We start from the raw sequence: 14,530 nt of genomic DNA, 5'->3' as shown, positions 1-14,530 counted from the left end.
GGACCAGTTAAATGTGTTGGAGAGCTTTTTCTGGCTCCTTGATGTCATGCTGCAGCTCAGCTGAGAAATCCTTCAGGATGAAGCTGTGAAGGAAGGAAAAAACCACAAAAGAGGAAACACAAGAATGAGTGGAACTCCTCGCCTTTCAGGCAGAGGTGACTGAGCAGCGCCTGAGATCACAGGTAAACCGAGGCGAAGCCACCATGTTATTGGCTTCCAAGCAATGAGCCAGGATTTTGGTCAGGCATGGGACTCTATTTAATTTTTCTGTGAAAAGTCTAGACACACAAGAACGCCCCAGTCATGCTGACAGATCTGGCACGTTTGAGTTATTTAACAGTGGTGTTCCCTGGCAACGATGTGTAATCGCTAAAGCTTTATCAATTGGTTGTTACATGAAATGCCATTCCAGTAATAGCTCTTGGAATGAAAAAAAAAGCAGTAAACAGCTGTCCAAACTGATACTTCACTTTAGTTTGTAGGCTTTTCTTTTCTAGATCTCAAGTTCTCCACCCCTTTGTTTACCTGTTTTTTAGCAGTCTAGCATCCACAGTTTCAAGACATCGTTTTCAAATTTTGTGTAACGATAGATACCAATAACAATTTGTTTTTGCCATAATGGTTGCAAACGGTGGCTAGCATTGCTGCCTCACAGCAAGAAGGTCCTGAGTTCAATTCCACCATCAGTCTTTCTGAGTGGAGTTTGCATGGGTTCTCCCCGGGTACTCTGGCTTCCTCCCACGGTCCAAAGACATGCAGTTAGTGGGGATGGGTTAATTGGTAACTCTATATTGCCAATAGGTGTGAATGCAGGAGTGACTGTGAGAGCGAATGGTTGTCTGTGTCTATGTGTTAGCCCTGCAACAGACTGGCAATCTGTCCAGGGTGTACCCCGCCTCTCGCGCTAAGACATGTAGGATAGGCTCCACCCCATCTGCAACCCTGAAAAAAGCTAAGTGGAAGACAATGGATGGATGGTTGCATTGATTTGCTAAAATAATAGTATTCTGTTAGTCTAAATAAGCTTAATTAGCTTAAATTGAAGACTCAGTTTGTTTAATATGCTATCCCTGTAATGCCTGAACCATGAATAAACTGCAAGAAAATATTAGTATAAGTAGTATAAGTATTATTGAACCTTCTGACAACAAATTTATATATATGAGTTTTAATTTGGATCATATTTGCACATTTTTGTGCAATTCATTACCATCAAATGTATCATGCAATTTATTTAAGAGGGGGAAAAAAAACACACTGATGATGTCGAGGTCTCAAAAATGCATGTACCAAAGTTACAAAGTAACTTATTATATTCATGTTTTATATATAAATTTCATTTTATTTATTTTTTTTCTTTGATTAAACTTTATTTTATTTACCAATGCATTAAAATACAGTTTCAGACATAATTACAAATTTGTGAAATGGGACTCCCCAAAATCTGCTTTTACAAATAGGTAACCAAACACCCAAATGCAAAACATGCAAATATAAATATTCACAGGATCCCATGGTATGGTCACATAAACCCAATCACACAGTGGCGCATTAAAATACTAGCATAAATGAATTAAAATGTGAACTTCACAAAATAAAGATTTGGGGAATCCTATCCGTAGAGCGTTTGGATCAATCATGTTTTAGTTGCAGCTGTTGTAGGAAGCTAACACTTAACATTTTGTAGCACTTTCACACTGATTCTAGATCTGTGAACCTTTGCAGGTCACACTAAAACATCTCTTTAGTTTAAAACTAAAACTCACTTTGGTTTGTTATCAAATGAATAAATCAAGCCTGGATTTGTTTGGTGTCTTTAACCCTCTCTGTTCCAAGGGCACCATAACAGAACTGACTCTACACTCTGTCCCAGTTGTATATTATTACATAATCCTGTTAAGCAAGTGCACTTTTTTCTAATTTAAAGGTCATATATCCTCGATTCAAACTTACTCACCAATGTGAATACTGGGAGTAACTGAACACATGGACCAATGTGGTTTATTGAGGTTTCATGCAGTATTCCCACCAAAAATCAGACTCAGTGGACTGACGCATTTATTATTTACTGTGGCAACAGGCACAGTTGGCCTAAAATAACACATTAGTTAACAATAATAAACCTATTAGTTTTAAATAATGGATTTGGGAATTATTAACACCGAGTTAGACAATAACCCTAAAATGTCTGTGAAGGTTCTCAGTCATCCAGGTCATCGTAGTCAAAGGAGCTTGCAAAGAAAAGCGTCTGGACTTCTTTAAGTTGCTTGAAGACGTTTCACCTCTCATCCGAGAAGCTTCTTCAGTTCTAAGGTCAAATGGTGGAGAGTCCCAGATATAAACCTAGTGGGAGTGACCCCCCACAGAGGGACAAAAGGACCCCCTGATGATCCTCTAATTGCCTGAGCCAAGGTGTGAAACTGGGTGTGGGTCCCAATCAGCCAGAGTTTCGGGTATGTTCATTGTGAAACCTGGCCCCACCTTATCATGCGAATTCCTGAGGTCTACCGGAACCAAATTCCCTGTATGTGTCTGCACATATACTTGGCCAATAAACACGATTCTGATTCTGATCAAAGATGGAGAGGTAAACACATGCTGCTCTACAGGCTGGAAACCTCTGCATTGTCTTAGGTTCAAATCCAATGAAGTCCATCAGATTATCTCAGAAACGTGAGGTCAGCTAAGCCTGAAAGAGGGTTGTTTGCCTTAATTCCTTAACCGTTTTAACCTCTTGGAGCTCAATGATACACCATTTCGGAAATGCACATTCAATATCACCCGTCGCTCAAGTAAAAACTGATGCTCATGTCAATGCATGCAAAAAAAAAAAAAGTCTTGGATTTCAATCTCTGTCACAGGCCTGGAACAATAAAACTCCAACCACGACTTCATATGGTGATAATGGCTACCCTATTGTAGTCATGATGGGGGATACCTAGCTGTGACGCACGTAAGCAGCTATTATCTTACGGGCCAAGAAGTCAAATACAATAAAAAAGAACTGAGGTGGCAAAAAAGGTTTAAGGTAATTATACTCCATTCTTCATCAGACATTTCGTGTCCTGAGAGATAATGTGCACGTGTATGTCAGCGACGTGATCAGAGCAACCATACCCTCTGTTTGACTTCACAGAGGTGCCCATTATTGGCAAATGAAAAGCTGATTTACGCCAACGCTTTCTACATTAGTGCTCAGGCAATGTCTCATTATGGGGAACGTGTGCGATAACTGGGCAATTGTCGCCCCTTCACATGCGTCTGCAGACGGATGCGTTTTCCCTCACTCTCCATTTGCGTCTGTTGGGCCTCATCTGTATCCTTTGGTCATGTTTTCCAGTGGAACTGAACACCGGCTGAAACTTACTGGGCTTCTCTTGTGTCACGTAGACATCACCAAGTTGGAACGAGAGAAGGTGAACTGACCAGAGCAGAGAAAAAGAGGGCACCAGAGAGGGAACCAGAGAGCAGGAGAACACTACAACGTCATTTTCCTGCAGCTACCACAGATGAACCATGTGCACAAACACAAATAAGAATCATTACTTTTTTTTTCAACCTCTTAGTTGTTGCAAGCAGATGCAGCATTGTATGGGAAGTCGTAAATTCAGGAATGCTTTGCATTTTGCATAAATGGCCACACAAAAGATGGAAGTCTTGGAGATAGAGATGTTTTTGAAGACTTTCCCATTAATTTAGATTTCGCCCGAATTGTCAAGAAAAAAAAAGTGTTTTTCACAGAGGAGACAACACTTTGCTGTTGTTTAAGCCACCACGCCGACCACAAACCAATTCAGACTGCAAAACAGCCGTAAAAGGATCCACGCTCTTCTGTTTTCTGGGTTTTCACAGGATGGTCTTGAGTTGCGAAAAAGTGGAACCTGCGGACTTGTTTTTTCCAGCGCTCGCGGTTTTCCCTTACATCACCGCCGTCATTAACAGTGGATGTAAATCACCTCCTCGTGTTCAAGCATTTTAAATAATGATTCACTGCTTATACACAGACACACACGTGCTATCATAAAACACATTTTCACACACGCAAACATGTGAAAGCAATACGAAAACAACCCTTCTAACATGTTATCTCAATTTGTCCACCAAATACAAAGGATTCACTTAATTACTGTTTTAGTCGCTGCGAGGTAAAAAAAACAAACTGCCTCAGAGGATGAGCTCAGTAAGGAAAACAGGATTTTTATTTGGATACCTGCACTATTCATACATGTGATCTAGAGTCATGAAAAGATGAGTGAGCTTATAATAAAAGGTTGCTTTTACCAGCTGTTAGATAAGTAAACAAGTCTGCACAGTAAATATATGTAACTGTATATACATTAGCCAGTTAGCTAAGCTTAGGATAAAAGACAGTCTGGCTCTGATCAGTGGAAATAAAATCTAGAATATGAGAAGACTATCCCCTCATCATGTTTCAGGAAGGGACACAACACACACATAAATTAACATAAACAAAATTCATCTTTAATAATCTTTTTGCTTGTTAATAAATAAATAAAAACAGAATCAATTAAAAATGAATCAGCCAGCCACTTGGCAGCAACTTAGTGCATTCAGGCATGCAGACATGGGGCTCTAACTCAGGAGGTAGAGCAGGTCGATCCCTGGCTGCTCCAGTCTGCATGCCAAAAATACCTGGGCAAGATACCAACCTCAGGTTGCTGTTATCATACAACAGAGTGAGAATGTTAGACAGAAAACACTCACACAGAAAAAGCACATAAAAGGTGGTTGAGTGATTGAGCAAAAGAGGACCCGCTGAAGTTTAAAGCGAGCATCAGAAATGGAAAGAAAGGTGATTTAAGTGACTCTGAATGTGGCAAAGTTGTTGGTCCCACTACAGTACCTATTGGGATTTTCCCACACAACCATCTCTCTTAATTGTTGGGGTTTTTTCTCTGTTATTGTAGGGTCTTTCTCTTACAGAATAAAGTGCCTTGAGGCGACTGTTGGGTGTGGTTGTTGTGGTTTGGGGCCATATAAATAATGAAACTGAAAGTTTACCGAGTATGGTCCGAAAAAGAGAGTGGGTAAAAACCCATTGTTGATGGATGGTTGTTACAACCAAGGTATGCAGAAGAGAATCCCTGAACACACAACACATCACACCTTGAAGCAGATGGGCTACAGCAGAAGACACCGAGTGCCACTCCTGTAAGCTGAGAACACAAATCTGAAGCAACAGCTCACATGGGCTCACCAACACTGGACAAAAATTGGAAAAACGCTGCCTGGTCGGATGAGTCTTGATTTTTGCGGGGACATGAAAAGCATGGATCCATCCTGCCTTATATCAGCAATTCAAGTTGCTGATGGTGACCTTTACTGCGTACCCATCATCTGCTGGCTGCTTCCAACAGGCTAACACACCATGTCACAAAGCTCAAATCATCTCAAAGTGGTTTCTTGTACATGACAGTCAGTTCACTGTACTCAAACTGGCTCCACAGTCACCAGATATCAATCCAATAGAGCAACTTTGGGATGTGGTGGAGCAGAGGATTCACATCTTGGATGTGCAGCTGGCAAATCTGCACCAACTACGTGATGCTATCACATCAACATGGACCAAAAGCTCTGAGAAAAGTTTCCAGCACCTTCTTGAATCTATGCCAAAAAACATTTAGACCGCTCTGAAGGCAAAAGTAGGTCCAGCCTGGTAATAGCAAGATACTAAGTAACTAATGAAGTTTACGGTGAGTGTACTCTAGTTTCCACCTCTATTGATTACAGTATTTTCAGCTCTGTCTATGTAATGTACATCAAAGTCGCATCACAACCGAGCCGATGGTGATGCAGAGTCAACTGATGTTTTCATGTTTGTAACTTTGTAAAATCTTGTTCGCGAGTGATGGGAGAAGGGAGCCGGAGATCGACAGACGGATTGGGGCTGCAGCTGCAGTAATGCAGACGTTGCACCGGTCCGCCGTGGTGAAGAGGGAGCTGAGTGTAAAAGCGAAGCTCTCAATTTACCGGTCGATCTACGTCCCTACCCTCACCTATGGCCACGAGCTGTGGGTAGTGACCGAAAGAACGAGATCGCGGATACAAGCGGCAGAAATGAGCTTCCTCCGAAGGGTGGCTGGCCTCTCCCTTAGAGACAGGGTGAGAAGTTCGGCCATCCGGGAGGGGCTCAGAGTAGAGCAGCTGCTGCTCCACATCGAAAGGAGCCAGCTGAGGTGGTTCGGGCATCTGACAAGGATGCCCCCTGGGCGCCTCCTGGGTGAGGTGTTCCAGGCATGTCCCACCGGGAGGAGGCCCCGGGGCAGACCCAGGACACGCTGGAGAGATTATATCTCTCGGCTGGCCTGGGAACGCCTTGGTATTCCTCCGGATAAGCTGGAGGAGGTGGCTGGGGAGAGGGAGGTCTGGGCCTCTTTGCTTAGGCTGCTGCCCCCGCGACCCGGCCTCGGATAAAGCGGATGAAGATGGATGGATGGATGGATGGAACTTTGTAAAATACTGGAAAGCTAATTAACAATGATCTCATCATCATCTTGTATTATTAATGCATGCTAATAAAAATATACTCATCGTTATAGCGATGTCAGAATTTATTCAGTTCACAAAAAGCAGTTCTGGCAGAATTATTCTGGCTCTGAGTTTGATGTAGGTCTACTGCAGTGCAGAGACTCTGAGACAGAGTAAGAGCAGTGAATTTTCACCAGCCCTTCTCTTACAATGGCATGAATAACTCGCACATATTTGTGCACATATTTAAAAACAGTGTCTTATAAATTTCTATGTTGCAGCAGATCTGAATTATAGCATAATTTCACAATATCCTGTGTACCGAGCTGTATTAATACCTCTGTAAAAGTGCTGCAGCAGACCATAAAATTCCTGCTTTGAATACTACTTTATCATTACTCAGCGGTTGTATTTAAATTGGGCATGCTTGTAGCACTTCTCACATAAGACACACGCGAACAACACTCACACAGCCACTAGCTCGTGTCTCGTCACAAAGACATCGACCCGGACATGTTGATTTGCTCTGGCAGCACAAAGCCAGCGACTGGTTACTGGCGAGTTCAGCTAGCAGATTGTGGTTGCTTTTAGATTTATCTTGCCTCTCGCAGCGTCTGTGGAGCAGCAAAAAAAAGCTGCAGTCCCTTTCTTCCTGTTTTCTCAGAGCTTATTTTTAAAACTGTGTCATTAAACAGCATACAGTAGGCAGCGACAGGGGATACAGAAGACAGAGAGGGGAGAGGTCATTGGGGTACGCAGGGCGAGAATGCAGCTGAAACCACAGCAGACTTTTGTAAACTTGAGATAACAAAGAAACGAGACATCCGGGAAGTGACACTCTTCCACAACCAGACTGTCAAATGAATGAGCCTGACAGACGGAAACTCTGTGCAGCGTGACTTGCAGTTTGCTGTCTTAATCTAAAACAAATGAAGGGCGTATATGTGTGAGGAGGCGAGCACTTTTGCTCATGCCAGCATCTTTCCAGGTCTTTCTGTCTGTAATTATGCAATCCTCCACTAGTGTGTGTGTGTGTGTGTGTGTGTGTGTGTGTGTGTGTGTGTGTGTGTGTGTGTGTATGCTGAACCGGCTTGGATTGGGATCTGCGGTTTGTGCAGTGGGAATTTCATTGGCAGTGAGTTTCCTGGCTGACATTGGGGAGGCATGCAGGCAGCTGTGGCACGAGGGCGGAAGAGGGCCGGGCGGCACTCCCAACCACTCTGGTTGGACAGATGGACAGACAGATGATGCGATTGACAGGTTAATTGAAGCTTAGGCTTTGACTCCCACATGCACTCACACACGCTCAGAGGTGAAGCAGTACATCACTGCAATACAAGAAAATCTCAGGCTTCTTATCTGCTCCAGGCTGCAGTGAACATATACTTTTATCTGCCTGTTTTCAATCAATCTCGCCTTTTCCATTCGCCTCTTTCTCATTCTCATGAGTACAGCACACAGTAAATGCTGGGTGGGTGGAGAGGTAAAATGGGAGTTACACTTAGTTCATGATAACTGCACCAACTCCTAATTAAGGAGAGCATGCATTTAACTGGAACACCAGCTGAGCACAAAACATGGTAAAAAGTTGCAATGCATCAGATTGCCTAAACTTACAATAATCAAGCCAAAGAAGGAACATATGTGAGAGACATGCATGTTTGTTTAAACCAGGGTAATACCCAAAAGTTTAAGCCTGTGTAAACGCTTTTGAGGAATGCCTTAGCTGTCAAAACCGACAGAAAAAAACAAACTGCACATCACTAAGGTGTAATGGCACAAATAATCATAATAAAATGAATAAATAAACAAGAAACAGCCTGTAGATGCTCCTCTTTGCAGTCACAATTCTGACTCCAAAAGCTGCCAGACAAGCTACAAAGAGAAAATTATATTTTTTAATGTAAATTCTCAAATGTTAAAAAAAAAAGACTTTTAACACTTTACATCACTCCCTGAACTCTCACTCAAAAAAAATACACCTAATGATCCACATACACTGCAGTCTCCCAAAAAGCAGCATCCACTGAAACATGGTCCAACAGTTGGTTACGCAGTTCAGACGAGTTCAGGCAGAAGGATTTACTTCCATTTTTAAACCCTCTACTTTCTTCTTCCAATCAGCTTCATTTTATCTTCATACATATTTTATTAGTGGCTGAGCCACTGTATGGGAAATATACTTAAATATTTAATACCACCGCACTCATTAAAAGGCTGTTTAACCCAAACCAGTAAACCACTGGAGGGATTTCATCACCCCACTCTGCTGCATGGTCTTTCACAATGAGCTGTGAAAGTACATGACAGGAAGCAGGAAGTCTGTCTTCCCGAAACATCACGGCAGATGAATAAATTTTGCACACATTCAGTTAAGAAAAAACTCCCTAAAACGACTGCGCTGTAAAAACACCGGGACTGGGGAAGCCGAACGTGGCCCTCTTCTGGTGAAAAGCGCATGTGAGTGAGTAAAGTTCAAACCCTGTTATTGATACAAGCGTGCTGGAATTTGGGATTCAGACAAAGGAAGCCCTCTGCCAAAGATGACAGTCTCATCTCGGGGCTTGCGCATTTGTGAGTGTGTAATCAGGGGAGCTGGCTCTTATTGCGGTGTGCTCCTTACGCAGCAGTATATCCTGCCAAAACCACTCAAGTATGGTGTTGTATGTGATGGCGCTAAGGCACGGTTTGAAATGAGCAGTTACTGGAGCACACGCTGCAAAAGTGAAACTGTCTGAACGCGGTAATTGAACCAACTTGACGTGTTTGCAGCTTCTCCGCTTCTCGGCAGAATATTTTGTGCGAGATTTAATTGACTTAATTGGCTGCTATAAGACTTTAAACCTAATAGGAAAAACATATGCGAATAAATCAGAGCAAGAACTTCGTTAAAAAAAGAGTAGGTGGATCACACCATCAGTGAGGTCATCACGCACCCATTACAGTACGTGAAGCATGCGCTCATCCTGCCGTTACAAAGCGCTACACATGCGGTAACACAACCGTCTATTCATTCCATTTAGTTTAATTAAGTATTAGTGACTGCTTTACTGTTCATATGAATATTCAAACTATTTAGTGATCGATAAAGGCGGCTAGGCTAAATTTTAAGTCAGTAGCCAAGTTAAATGAACGCACTACAGATGCTACACGCTATGGAAGTCCATGTGTATGTTAAATAAAATGAATACAAACGCAGTCTGTGCAGACACACACGCATATAAGAGCACCGTTTTATCAAAAAAACAAACAAACCGAAAACGTACTTCTTTAAACCTTCATAGCCAAACAGCACTGAAGTTTTCGCCCAAACGCATGGCTCTAACCTTCCAGTATGTGCCGTGTGCCGGTTAAGTCACACGAAAACGTTACCGCCGTGCGTAAAAGCGGTCTGGTCTGCAACACCGGCTTAGTGGCGAGTGAAGCTCCAAACGATTCTGCCACAACTTAACTACCGGCTTCAGCAGCCATGCAGGTTATCCCCTCTTGTTTTAAAGAGGAAAAAAAGTTGTTTGACTTACCGGTTTGGTGAATAAACGGAGTGAAAATCAGTGTTCAGAGACGAGCATAATCGATTACAGGCGACTAGATTAGCAGGTGTAATTAAAAAGCTTGGCAATGGATAAAAACCACAAAGCCGGTGTTGAGGTTCCCCCTCTCTCTCTCTCTCCCCGGCTCCTCTGTGCGTGTGTGTGTGGCACATAAACACGGAGCTGGCTAACTCTGAGCTCACAGTGCGTCACTACTGCAAGCTGAAACCCCCGTCAGTGTGTGTGTGTGCATGTAAACCCCCTCTGTTGCCGGTAGTATAGGCAACAGCCACCTGTGGCTCACAGCCTGGCAGATTCAGTTCGCAATATGGAGGCCCAGAGTGTTTAAAGCTAAATAAACACTAAACTACAGATGAATAAAAAACGTTCCATATTAAAAACTAAATTTAATATAGTCAGACAATGAAAAGAATAAGCTTAATGTTTCATTGTTTTATATTTAACTCATTTTAGAAGTTTTTCTTGTGACATTTTTGCCAAGACTTTTTTTAAAATACTTTAAATCTAGTCCATATTACACCGTAAAGCCAACAAGGTTTCATTTCCTAGACAACAGAGCTAGCCCAGGAAAATATTTTAATACCACATTATTATTGTAATCCTCTGGTTCTATAAATAAATTCAGGCTAAGTAATATTAAAAGGGACCTATTATGCTCATTTTCAGATTTTCTTGGATTCTCCTGGAGTCGTTTTGAATGATTCACGGTTCAAAATAGTAGCAGAGCCACTAAGTGTAAAAGTGTCTTATGAAAAGCAAATATGCTTGAAACCTTCATTTTTGTGGTGCATTAAATACATAAAACTGGAGCCCAGCAGTGACCAAGTGTTTTTGTTTCTTTTTTTACTGTCTGCATGTTTTCTTCCCAGCAACTGGCCCCTCCACCCACCCCTTGATGTGCATGTGCATGTGCATATATCTTTCTAGTTTTATGAAGTGAGGGCTTCAGTGCAGTGCAGGCCCTCAGCATACATAAGTGTATAATGTGTTTTAACATGACAAGGACAAGGCCTAACTTCTTGTTAGTGATCATGATTGACTTCAGCTGGTAGTTTCTCTTTTCTGTCATGAAAGTAATTTGTTTGACAGCAGTTATTGGCCTGACAAACTCTCAGAATAATGGGACAGTCCAAGAAACTCTGAAGATCTAAGAAGCAGAATTGTAGATTTACAAGTTCAGAAGGTCTCTTGGAGCCATTTCTAAACACCTGCAGATTCCAAGATTACTATTCCGAATAATCGTATTCGGATGTGTTGCCTCTTTGCCAGAATCTGGAAGAAGACCCAAACTGTCACTGTCAGATGAGAGGAAGTTGGTTAGGACTTTCAGGAAACAACCCAGGAACCTGACACCAAATCTCTTTCCACAGAGAACCCTGTTTTACCTCACCATGGACGGAGAGGGTGTCAACCAAGAAAGAAGCTACTGCTCCAAAAGGAGTACTAACTCCAAATTCTTCAACTTCTCATTTGAAAGTTGGACACAGTTGGGTGTTCCAACAGGACATTGACCCGAAACACACATCAAAACTGGTTTTGGAGTGGTTAAAGCAGGCTAAGATTAAGCTTTTGGAGTGACCTCATTGACCTCAACCCTATTGAAAGTTTGACCACACATAAAAGCCGTGTCTTTGCCAGGTATTGAAACAATTTAAAGAATTCTGCCAAGAAGAGTGGTGAAATATCCAACCAGCATTATGCCAGAAACTTGTTGATGGCTACTAAAAGTGTCTGGTCGAGATACAACTTAGTAAAGGACATTTAACCAAATATTAGTGGGGGTGTTTTGTATATATAATATATATAATATAATTTTGACTCTGTGCTACTTAGAGAAAATCCAAAAATAAATTCAAGGAATCATTAAAAGCCCAAAATTACCACAAATTGATGCCCAGTGGGTGTAAACGTCTGATCACAACTGTATATGACAGAAATAAAGGAAAATCCTAATAAAGGTAATGTTTATTTATTTTGTTCAAGAGTTTCTCTACACCAATCAGCCACAACATTAAAAACACTTCTAGGTGAAGTGATTAACACTGATCACAATATCTATAATTCCAGGCACTCTTGGGTGTACACATACACGCTTCTTGCTTTTTTCAAATACTGTAATACAGTATTGTTTCATCTGATATTAGCGATGAAGTAGATTTCCATCGTCTGACTGCTTGGACTATTGAGTTGGTGTCAGGCAATGACTCACAATATTTCTCAGTGATGCTGGGGAAGCACAGACAAATCTCTGTGCTGACTCCTTCAGTCATCATACAGATCCTCACTGTTTAGTACATTTGAATACTCTGTGGAGACGCTGCAACGTGTGCAAGTCGTCATTAAGTAGGGAGGGACAAGTGGATTTGTGTGTGTGCTCTAAATGTCCCGCATTCAATTATACTGCAGGACTATCATATCACAATACACATCATTGTAGGTCAGTGGGTTAAAAGGCAGTTGAGTAGCAATAGCCTGCTGAAAATCACAGGGGTTACTTTGTTTGTCGTCATGAGGCAGTGAGGGTAAGCTCAGTATCATTCATGAATGTGAGAAACAAAGAAGAAACAAAGGGATATTCGAATTTGTCATCTTATTAACGTGTACGTATGTACAATTATTTTGTTGTGTATATGAACTTTTTGACTTACTTTTTAACATCGTGCTATGGGCAGTCTATGAAAATTAAGGAAATTAGCCTGTTTTTCAATTAATATAATCGGACATAGTGAGTGTTTTGGTAGCAACTGTACAGTACTGAACATAGTAACTTGTGTTCTGTACTGTTGAAGAATATTGGCCAGAATTATTTTTTTCACCAATTTGCACTATATCATAGTTTCAATAGAAAAACTCCACTAATTTAATGTCTGTGAGCAAAAGAAACAAACACTGGTATTCTGCTCGTTTTATCTACTTTCCTATCAAACATAGGAGAAAACTTCAAAAAGTGCAATTTGGATAAACATCCAAGAATCACATCACCATGTTAGTCAAAAACTACCTTATTGAAAAACACCTCAGTCCACGTAAAAATACTAAATTCAGTGCTTATCAAGAGCATGCTGAAAAAATAGGTGGCGATTTGGAAAATGAGAAACCGCGAAACAATAACAGCACAAACAAAGGTATTTTTCTTTTTAAATATACATTTTCATTTACTTAAACATTTAAGTGTTGACAAAACGGCAAACTACATTAAAATGAAGCTACCGAAATACCCGTGTACGGATGGACAGAGCCTCATAATGAGGCTCTAAACATCTGAGCACTTAATTTGTCCAACATTTTCGGGGTGTGATAATCATGGTGACAGTGTAGGATAAAGTGAATAAATCTCAAGTCACGAAGGCGTAGACTGGTCTGCAACCATCTAACAGCCACGGATCCTGAGGGCAAAATGAGTATCCCCAACTACTTGCGGGTTGTTGGTGGAGGTTGATGGCAGCTGCTGGGACAAAAATTGATCAAGTCCCAGTCACAGAGGCTTACAGACCAATCAACCCTGACAACTACCTGTCGCTAGGCAAAAAAATGTGTATTCCCCAGTCAGTTGGCAAAAACCACCCTGTGGTTGCTTTGGTCACTAGCATATTCCTGCAGTAATTTAACTGGAACTGACAGACTTGTCTGCAAAAAGATTTGCCTTGCAAGTAAAAAGTTGCATCATTTGAAAAGTTGTACTTATTAAATAGGCAATTAGTATTTGCAGAGAAATGTGAAAAACTACAGGCATCTGTGTCAATTCGCTAGCAACCAAAGCAATCGCTAGGAAGATTTAGTGAAGCACCTTCTTTGCAGCTGATTTCATTTCATCCACCACTTGCCAGCAGCATCCAGAAACCAGTCGGGAAATACACACTTTTCCTTCCAACCAGCTCTTGTATGATGTCTAATGCACCGCACAACTCTTGAGCAATGTGCACACATGACTACACATACTTTGTTGTAAAGTGCAAACTTTCTGAAAACGAGCACAAACTGGAGCCAGTGAACTGATTTAATTACAAAGAGGAAACCACAGTGACAAAACAAGGACAGCTACGTACAGGAAGCAACTCTGATTCATCACCACAGCTGCAACATGTCCAACAGAGTTACGACCAGGCGGCAGTGCAAAACTGCAGCTTCTTATTTATTAACTTTTATTTTTACCTTCCTGGTCACATCTGTAACAAGGCAAACATCAGCATGTTCTGGAGTGAAAACATGAATATCTGTCAGAGGTCGTCTTGCCTTCTTTTTTTGTAAGATCTATGACAGTTATAACTTAAACATGACTGACAGCGCATGCCAGAGGGGAAGGGGAGAAAAATACAAACAGGAAAAACAAACCTTACACAAATATATAAAAATATGCCATTAGATTCATATCAACACTTGAGGACCATGGGTGCACTATTTACAGAAAAAAGGCAGTATGTACCAATATTTACAACAATAAAGACTCGGTTCACAAATGGGCATGAGGAGGTTTACATACATGTTGCTGA

At 41.4% G+C, this 14,530-nt stretch overlaps 1 protein-coding gene across 2 annotated transcripts in view; it reads right to left on the bottom strand.

The window, feature by feature from the left end:
* Nucleotides 1-10,159, bottom strand: part of relt (RELT TNF receptor) — a 28,242-nt gene extending 18,083 nt beyond the window's left edge. For both annotated transcript variants that reach the window (XM_085370816.1, XM_085370815.1), the window contains exon 1: nucleotides 10,011-10,159. The gene's annotated coding sequence lies outside the window, so the exon portion shown is untranslated. The remainder of the gene's footprint in view (nucleotides 1-10,010) is intronic.
* Between the last annotated feature and the right edge of the window lie 4,371 nt (nucleotides 10,160-14,530).

This window comes from Diplotaxodon limnothrissa, linkage group LG14 (genome assembly GCF_057381915.1).
Source record: "Diplotaxodon limnothrissa isolate DT_005_m linkage group LG14, D_limnothrissa_male_GT1.1, whole genome shotgun sequence".
In the NCBI taxonomy this organism is placed as follows: domain Eukaryota; kingdom Metazoa; phylum Chordata; class Actinopteri; order Cichliformes; family Cichlidae; genus Diplotaxodon; species Diplotaxodon limnothrissa.
Note: the sequence above shows the minus strand (reverse complement) of the source record. Positions and strands in the feature narration are given on the sequence as shown.